This window comes from Toxorhynchites rutilus, chromosome 2 (genome assembly GCF_029784135.1).
Source record: "Toxorhynchites rutilus septentrionalis strain SRP chromosome 2, ASM2978413v1, whole genome shotgun sequence".
NCBI lineage: Eukaryota > Metazoa > Arthropoda > Insecta > Diptera > Culicidae > Toxorhynchites > Toxorhynchites rutilus.
In genome coordinates this window covers 26814195-26824175 of record NC_073745.1, presented here as the reverse complement: position 1 = coordinate 26824175, position 9981 = coordinate 26814195, and the positions used below count along the sequence as shown (strand labels likewise).

Here is a 9981-nt window from a genome sequence, read left to right as displayed (position 1 = left end):
CTTCAAGAGAAAATGGATTTCTGTTCAAAAAAAAAAAACTACAACCTGACGTTGTACAGAACCTTATGGACGGGGTAAAGAGGAAGGTGCGAGCATACGGGCTTGGGCTCGAAGTATGAATAAAAAGAAAATGCCAAAAGTTGTTTAATAGTCTTTATTTTACTGTCTAAAATTTTCAAAAGGATCGGTCTACTGGGCGAATTTCTACAGTGTTTTTTCCGTGATGAAATTTGATGTGACACACCCTTTATGTGCATTATTTTTATGATAAGTTCTCGAGTTTTGCAGAAGTTTGTGTTTCATTTGTATAGGAGCCCCCCTTTAGAGAAGGGGAGAAGTATCAAACTACCATAGATACGTTTTTCGATCTCTAAAACCTATGTATGCTAAGGCGTCGTGCACAAATTACGTAACGTGAGAAGGGGGTCGGGATGCCCCCCTTCTCACGAGGTTTCGTAACTTAATGTGGCAAAGGGGGGAGGGGGGGGATAGCCATGATCGTTACGTAAAAAAATTCCATTTTTATTCCTAAATAAATTCACGGGCCCCTATATGCTTGAGCAGCTAGCTTCGATTCCGGAACTGTGGCTGCAGGGTATCGTGCTGATTACGCTGGAGGAAAGATCCTCTCTGGAGCCACCAAATGTGGCTGCAGGGTATCGTGCTGATTACGCTGGAGGAAAGATCCTCTCTGGAGCCACCAAATGTGGCTGCAGTTCGAGATCGTGCTGATGACACGAAGGGAAAGCCCTTTACTGGACGCTATGTGGTAGGCCAGATCACGTAGAGCGCATAACGAGTATGCGCCTACTGGTGCGATCCGGTAGTACCGCGTCACTTGGGAGTTTGGCCGGGCGGAGCCAAGGGAAGGAAAAGGGAGAGGAAGGGTGGTTGGAATTTCGGATCTTTGGAGGAGGGGTGTTCAATACTTACCAGCGCTTGTTGCGCTGGGATCTGCCGGCGATGATGTCCAGGGTGCTCCCGATGGTGTCCAGGATGCTCGGGCGATGTCCAGGGTTGTGATACGTTTATGACAAAAAAAAAGGGGTTCGGTACTTCGCCACGACGCTCCTACGTCCGTGGTATGGTTGAGAGTGTCCAGTTGAGAGTGCGTTTATTCTGTTCAAGTTTTCTCTTATATACAGACATTGCCTTCTTATCTACCCCAGAAGGGCGTAGCATAAGAGAGAGAAAATTACAATTATTTATTCTAAGCCAGACGGGCGAACGAGGGATGATTATTAACACGCTCGCAGGCGTGTTATCTTTTCCTCTCCGTTTTATTACTTATTGTCCTAGCTCGGAGATAGGCTCCGTTTATAGCACCCATAGTGCTCTCTTTTTGGGATTTCTCCCGTCCTTCGGTATTTACGATCGGAGATAGGCTCTGATCGTAAACACATTACGTCGTTTTGCTTATTTTTGTTTTGTTCTCCTTCCCGGCGGGTTATCGCTGGCCGGAGGAGTTTTATGATATTTAGGTTTTCAGCTAGCAATAATCGCACTTCGGAAAAACCTCATTAGTTACGATAAAGCCACTGCGCAAGCTATTCTGTGTATTTAGGATAGAGCGCGATCTAAGCATCCGCTCTATCGTTCTCGCCATGAATCACGCTCTAAAGGCATGATCCGTGCGGCGACATACCGGCCCTCGTAAATCGCGTAAGGCAGATTTACCAATTGAGCTACGCCGCATCTGTTTCTAATAATTTTTTCTTCTATGCTTCTGATGCTGTATCTTTTATTACTGTATAATTCGCAATTGTTTCATCTTATATTCTCTTTTCAATATTATGTTTTTCTTACATTCAATTTCCTAACCTGAAGTTATACAATGCAATTCGTTTGCTATGAGCGGATGACTTCCGTTTATTCTTCATACATGGTGTGTTATAAATTCATTCTTTGCTTCGTTACAATTTATTAGCCACTTTGCCTTCAGATTCATTTACAATGCAAATCCTATTCATTTTAGCTTTGTGTTACACTTCATTTTACTCTCGCAGGAGTATTCAATTTTCAAATTCAATACTTCTTCTATCCATAGAAGAGTCTTCAACTTTATGTACTTTAATAGCCATACAACGGCGCCTAATTGCTTCTTTCACTGAACAAATTATATTTTTTTTTACTATTACATTAGACGACATATCTTCTCGTCAGTTTATGCAACCCTTTGTTGCTTATATTTCTTATTCATTGTCAGATTCCTCATTTTGACTACAATTATTTCATATTCAATTATTTTCTTCTATTTTACATTTTGTGTACTTATGGTCTAACAGAGTTTTAAATCACTTTTTCTCTTCAATTCTTCGGCATGCCGCCTTGCTTCATTGAACGTCCCTCCAATGCTTGGTTTTAAAGCGCTGTGTCTTCTAATTGTTGCCGGTTCAATAGGTTGTCCATTCGGATATGGACATCGGGTCCTGCTGTGGCTCTGGATCTGGTGCAGCATCTTCGTCTGCAGCAACGTAGATAAATGATCCCGATTATAATCATTAGTATGCTTACGAAAAGGGCGGCGTTCCTCCAAAGATACTTCGATTTCGGATGGAAGGGATCCAAACTGTTGTACACGGTTATCATAGCGTTGTTATCGTAGGGATTATCGGGCTTCGGCTCCACCACATCTTTTACGGTGTCATTGAATTCGTCCAATAGGTGATCGGCCACCTGGTATTTAGATTTGAAGTATGTTGCAATCTTCTTGTTCATGCCATTTAAACTTGCATGTATCGTTTTGTTGTTGGATTGTATACGGCAATCTGGCTGGAGAGTTACTACTGCTGCCTCATAAGGTGGTGACATTACCACGTTGTCGCAATGTATAACTATTGCCTTTGTATCGGATGCATAGTATAAAACGGTATTAGGAGTGGACAGTGTCTCCATCATAGCGTAAGGCTTGGTTAACAGTTTTGTTGCACATTTGCGGGTACTTGCGATATGCAGTATGACAGCCGCTACGCAATCCACTTCCTTACTCAGTTCTGGTTGAACCGTAATTAAATGCGTATCATTCAGTTTTGTTAGTTCGATCGATGGGTAGAAGAAGTCTTGGTTGTGGCCTACCGCGATGCGATCATGTTCTGTTACAATAATTGAGCCATTCTCAGCCCGTGGGATCGGTATTATCTTAAATACCTCGAACTCAACTTTGTTGATGACAACACTCGTCATGGTAATTATGAGGGAGCCGTTGACTACACGCGTGTTGTATTTTACGGCTGATGGGTGATCCAGGACAATGTAACCAGTTGGCAACGCTTGTGAAATGTTTTTTCTGGTTTGGGCTAGTTCGTCGACGGACAAAGGAAACGTTCGAACTTTCCTATATCTATTCAACGTTCCATCGATAACTTCTCGTGCCAATATCGTGGTTTCTAACATCGTTGTTCGTAACCTTTGAACCTTATCCGCAGAATATAATTGTTTTAATTGAGTCATGTCTTTGTACAATTTATAGTATCTCTCGTTAAGCTGTTCTCCCATTTTGGACGCCTTGGTATTCATTTTTACCATTGACTCCGATATTTGGTGAATTTTTTCGTCTTCATGAACCCTCATTGCCTGTAGCTCGTTTTCCATATTGTCGCTACCAAATATTAAGTCCGCCAAAAAACCGAAGAACCCTTTGCTTCGTTTAGTTCTCGTTGTCTGCTTGATCTCATCAATCGCATCATCGCATAAACGTTCAACAGATGTTGCAATTTGCTCTAGGAGAGAGTCTTCGATGACAAACTCCATGTCTTTCATCGCTACTGTCACATTATTCCGTATCGAGTTAATTACTTCAATGTCTTCATCGGGCACTACGTTGGTTTGTATATTCGTTTGCCATATGCCTCTATGTAATAAGCACGTTCCTTCGTGGTCGAACATTAGACCGTCTTTGTCAACGGGTTTTATGGATATAGCGTTGATCAACGTGAACGACATTACGAACAACATCATTATTTTCAATATACGTGAGATGTTGAACCAAGATTTAGAAATGCCTTTTGTTGTAGTCTTATTTCTACGTCTTTTTTTTCGCGTTGATTTTTTTGATTTATCTTCGGTCGAGGTTATCAGCATTACGTTGTTAGAACTCGCGGTGGTATACTTGTTGACCGGTTCTAAGGGCAAGGGGTTGTCGTTGACTCTTATTGGTTGTCTGATGCTAAATTCATCGATTGAGAAGTGCGCAGCCATCATATCTCGTAGTTCTTTATCGTGTTGCAATAGTTCATGATCGTTTTGATAAATTGATCTGACATTACCGAAAATAAACCATCCAAGCTTACTTCGGACTGCTATTGGGTCATTGTCACTTCCCCTTCTTGTTTCCATGGCGGTAAGCAAATGGCTTTGATTCAGCCCTATGAGAATTGTTGGCCTTGCAAGCTCGTAGCTTTCGATCGGAAGGTTTTCCAAATGCGGATATTTTGTAGCCATTGCTTTGTAGTTCATTGTCTGAGTCGGAAGTTGTAAGTTTTTAATGGTTCTTACACCGTCAAGTCGGTACGACCTTCTGGACGACCCCTGAATGCGAACTTGTACTTTTCTACTGTTCAGCTCGTTTCGAGACACGTCCTGTGTCCATTTTAATTGTAGTGGTTCTTCTCTGCCGTATAGGTCCAAGGAGTTTGCCATTTCCTCATCTAGCAATGTCAGGGAAGACCCTGTGTCTAGGAAGGCATATGTATCGACTGAATGCCTTCCGTGTTGAAGTGTTACTGGAATCACCTGGTAGTATATCTCGTTTGCTGAGGACTTGTGAATATTGCAGTTGGCTTCAAGCGGAACTGTAGCGGACGTATTACGAGGTGTTGGTTCCATGTCTGGATTCGAGTGTAACATTCTGTGGTGGTGCTTGTTACATCCACTCAAGCCGCACCTCCTAGATCGTCTGCAATCTTTAACCATATGTCCGGTGCCTAGACATCCGAAACATATTTTACATTGTACTGCCAATCGACATCTTTTTTGGATGTTGGAGTTCTTAAATTCCGTGCAATCGAAGATTTTATGTATATTCGAGCAAACCGGACACTTCATGCGTGGCATTTCTTGATGGACGTGTATCTGGCTTCTAACTGTAGAAGGTAGAGGAGAAGCCATATTCCTCATTATTTTGGCGTGAGGTTTCAGCCAGTTACTCATTTCTTCTAAAGATGGGGCATCACCAGTCATCATTCTATGGCGTGTCCATTCTATTTGCAGGTTGTAAGGTAGTCTCTTAACTAGGTCTTCTATTAACCTCGCATCTAGTAGGTAACCTCTTTGATTTATGATCGTCATGTTTGCCACCATATTTTCTAAAGCATCTGACATTTCGATTATTATTGATCTACTTTCTCTTTTAAGCTTCTGTAGATCGTGCAGTAGTTCCTCATATATGAATTTAGGGTTTCCGAAATTTTCCTCTAGTCTCTCTATTATACTCGGAACATTTTCCGAGTTTATAAATAGTTGCTGCACGCTTCTAGCTGCGCGTCCTTCAAGGGCAGCTTCAAGTCTGGAGAGATTTTCATGATTGGAAAACGCACATTCTCTCGTGCTGACTTCGTAGATCCTTTTGAATTTAGCCCAATCTTTGGGCGACCCGCTGAATTTTGGCAAGGGAGTCAAAGCTTGCCTCTTCATTAGAATCGTAAAATCTCCATGCTGTGGAGCTGGCATCATTGCACTCTGCTCCCAGCCAATTGATGGACCGGATCTCATTGGTAGTGGTGTTTGAATCGTTGCTCGGTCACGTTGTTGCCCGGAGATATTGATTAGGGGTTCAGTTGACTGCGCTTGCGCCGGAGAGCATGGTAATTCTGTTTGTCGCTGTGTTGCTATTGTCGTTGCGCCCACGACTAAAGCGTTGAGTGATGCCTGCATTGTTACTATTTCCTTTTTTAATGTGGTTATGTTGTTGCGTTCGCTAACATGCATCTCAGCTAGTTGTGTAACTAGATTCGTCAGCTCCTCTATCTGTTTTTGTTCCCTCGAATTAGTTGAGGGATGAGACGCTGCAGGTGCCTGTGCCTTTCCCTCACTTTCGTTTGTTTTGGTAGGGGAACAAAGCGAGCATACTAAATAGGTTTCCTCTTCAGTGGGTGTATGTCCTACACAGGAATGATGATAATTCCTTTTGCACTGTCTGCATTGGACCAGATTGTCTAGTTCAATTTTCTTGCCACATGCATCACAGCACGGGCGTGATGATCTCGTAAAGCTTGATATCATTATTCCTGAGTGAGGAGCCTGGTTGCCGTCACTCGATGTTTAAACTGTGTTATAATGCGCAAGTGGCGAGGCGCCTGGTTGCCTTCGCCTTGTCTTAAACCAAGCGTGGCGCCTAGTTGCCTACGCTGATTTCAAACGTTGCACAATATTCGTCTTCCGGCCCTCGTGACCGGATTACAGTTGATGTTGACGAGGCGCCTGGTTGCCTTCGTCCAACTATGCCTGACTGGCGATCGGTCTGTTTATAAAGCTGGACTTGTTTCAACAAGATGCCGATTTCTACGGCCTAATTTGTCCGTCTTTCAGGACCTGATTTCTGTTTCTTGAAATGCGCAATTTGCCTCTTGGCTAAATGGTGATGTCCACAGACAACCTCACCTTGTTCGTCTTTACAAGACCGAACCTCTCCGTTCAACGACGGGCGCAAATCAATTTAACAGGATTCTCAACTCAACCGAGCGTGTTGTGAGTTCGTACAGTGTCTTTAGGAAAAGACTCCTCTCTGGAGCCACCAAATGTGGCTGCAGGGTATCGTGCTGATTACGCTGGAGGAAAGATCCTCTCTGGAGCCACCAAATGTGGCTGCAGGGTATCGTGCTGATTACGCTGGAGGAAAGATCCTCTCTGGAGCCACCAAATGTGGCTGCAGTTCGAGATCGTGCTGATGACACGAAGGGAAAGCCCTTTACTGGACGCTATGTGGTAGGCCAGATCACGTAGAGCGCATAACGAGTATGCGCCTACTGGTGCGATCCGGTAGTACCGCGTCACTTGGGAGTTTGGCCGGGCGGAGCCAAGGGAAGGAAAAGGGAGAGGAAGGGTGGTTGGAATTTCGGATCTTTGGAGGAGGGGTGTTCAATACTTACCAGCGCTTGTTGCGCTGGGATCTGCCGGCGATGATGTCCAGGGTGCTCCCGATGGTGTCCAGGATGCTCGGGCGATGTCCAGGGTTGTGATACGTTTATGACAAAAAAAAAGGGGTTCGGTACTTCGCCACGACGCTCCTACGTCCGTGGTATGGTTGAGAGTGTCCAGTTGAGAGTGCGTTTATTCTGTTCAAGTTTTCTCTTATATACAGACATTGCCTTCTTATCTACCCCAGAAGGGCGTAGCATAAGAGAGAGAAAATTACAATTATTTATTCTAAGCCAGACGGGCGAACGAGGGATGATTATTAACACGCTCGCAGGCGTGTTATCTTTTCCTCTCCGTTTTATTACTTATTGTCCTAGCTCGGAGATAGGCTCCGTTTATAGCACCCATAGTGCTCTCTTTTTGGGATTTCTCCCGTCCTTCGGTATTTACGATCGGAGATAGGCTCTGATCGTAAACACATTACGTCGTTTTGCTTATTTTTGTTTTGTTCTCCTTCCCGGCGGGTTATCGCTGGCCGGAGGAGTTTTATGATATTTAGGTTTTCAGCTAGCAATAATCGCACTTCGGAAAAACCTCATTAGTTACGATAAAGCCACTGCGCAAGCTATTCTGTGTATTTAGGATAGAGCGCGATCTAAGCATCCGCTCTATCGTTCTCGCCATGAATCACGCTCTAAAGGCATGATCCGTGCGGCGACAGGAACCGTGTGAGGTGTGTTTCCTAAGCCAAGATGAAAAAGCACGTATTCTAATGGGTTTAATAGCAACCAGTAAGCAAACACCGATAGATGCATCTCAAACAGGGTTACCATATCTACATAGAACGCAGACTTTTCTCTAGATTTTTGAGATTTTTTTAAGCAAAAAATCTGTAGGTACAGATTACAAATTTTTTGGGTTTCGTACAGAATTTGCAGTATTTTTAAAATAACGTTGCAGTAATGGCTCGAGGTAAATTATATTTTTTTCGCGTATCTGTGCCCTGCCTTAACGTAGAAATTGCGGGGGTGATTACAGAAACGGGTCTGACGAGCGAAATAATAAAAGAGGGAGATGGCAGATTTAAACAGCTCCCTTTGAAGCAAATTAAAATTTTGGACTGCCAGCAACTTGGAAAAGTTTCCCAGAATGGGGAAGAAAAAAAATTCACGCCGTTCGACTCGTTTCGAGTAACTTTTGCTGGTTCCGCCCTCCCTGACTACGTTATGGTGGATAAATTAAGGCTTCCAGTGCGACTCTTCGTGCCAAAGCCCATGACTTGCAACAAATGCAAGTCAGTTGGTCACACAGCAGATTATTGCGCCAAAAAGGAGCGCTGTGCCACTTGCGGAGAGCAACATGAGGGGAAATCCTGCAGTGCGACTGAGCATAGATGTCCATATTGCGGGGGATCTCCACATGAACTCTCAGCTTGTGAAACTTACAAGAGTCGCTGGGATAAACAGAAGGGCTCTTTGAAGGAACGCTCGAAACGCACTTTTGCGGAAATTTTGAAGGGCGCTTCTCCACTGGCTCAAGAGCAACAACCAATCAACACACATAATGTTTTCTCTACGTTGCCAGTTGACGAAATTGAAGAGGACACAGCTAGCGGGGGCACAACGGTTATTTCCAAAGGGAATCCCCGGCGCAAAAGTGTGACCACTCCCAAAGTTCAAGGACAAGTCCCTCCGGTGATACCCCCTGTTAGCTTGCCTAAAAAATCGAGTGCAGCGGACAAGCAAAATCAGGTTCCTCCTGGCTTCCGTGGGAATAGTTCATCTTCGAACAACCCAGCACTCGAGGGGACATCAAAAATCCCAACTGTCCCTATTTTTCCGTCCAGCTCAACTTCCCAATCGGGATTTATAAAGTTGTCTGACCTTTTGGATCAAATCTTCAAGTGTTTTAATGTTTCCGACTCCATCAGAACCATTGTCATCTCAATGCTTCCAGTATTAAAGACAATTTTACAACAATTGATGCAAACATGGTCCCTCCTTGCAATGATTATCTCTCTTGATGTCTTATTTAAATAGAGAGGTCGGAGATATCACTGTTTTACAGTGGAATTGTCGTAGTATTATCCCTAAATTGGATACATTCAAATTTCTAATTCATAAAGTCAATTCTGATGTTTTTGCTCTGTTCGAAACCTGGCTCTCTTCTAAAAATGATCTCTCTTTCCACGATTTTAATATAATACGCTTGGACCGCGATGACAGATACGGAGGGGTACTATTGGGGATCAATTAGTGTCACTCTTTTTTTAGAATTGACCTTCCACCTATTGGAGGGATCGAAGCTGTTGCTTGTCATGCAAACATTAGAGGCAAAGACCTCTGTATAGCTTGTATTGGCCTCCGAGAGCTGCGATTAGCCGCAAGCAACTTGGTGACACGTGCTCACTCCTTCCTGAGCCACGATTGATCTTGGGAGACTTCAACTCTCACGGAACTGCCATATATCAACGATGAACGACGACAATCGTTCATCGTTGATATATGACCTTTGTAACAGCTTCAATATGACCGTGAACACTGGGGAAACAACACGTGTACCTAAACCTCCTGCTAACCCAAGTGCTCTTGACCTCTCGCTTTGCTCGAATTCTCTATCGTTAGATTGCAAGTGGAATCCAGGATCCCAACGGTAGTGATCACTTGCCAATCCAAATTTCCATCACCATTGGGCCGAATTCTTCTGAATCTATAAACGTGGCATACGACCTCATGGTTTACCTCCATTGGAGGAGTATAACTTCTTTTGTCGTTTGATCTATGACAGCGCGGTTCGCGCTCAAACGAAACCCATCCCAGGTTCCACTATTCGTCGAAGGCCTCCCAATCCATGGTGGGATAGCCAATGTTCCAAGCTTTATCAGGATAAATCGAATGCATTTAAAGC

The 9981-nt window shown here is 43.8% G+C and overlaps 2 pseudogenes; both read right to left on the bottom strand.

The window, feature by feature from the left end:
• Positions 1-1421: 1421 nt before the first annotated feature.
• On the bottom strand, positions 1422-1550 carry LOC129772134 (U4 spliceosomal RNA; annotated as a pseudogene).
• Positions 1551-7573: 6023 nt separating this feature from the next.
• LOC129772133 (U4 spliceosomal RNA) lies at positions 7574-7702 on the bottom strand (annotated as a pseudogene).
• Between the last annotated feature and the right edge of the window lie 2279 nt (positions 7703-9981).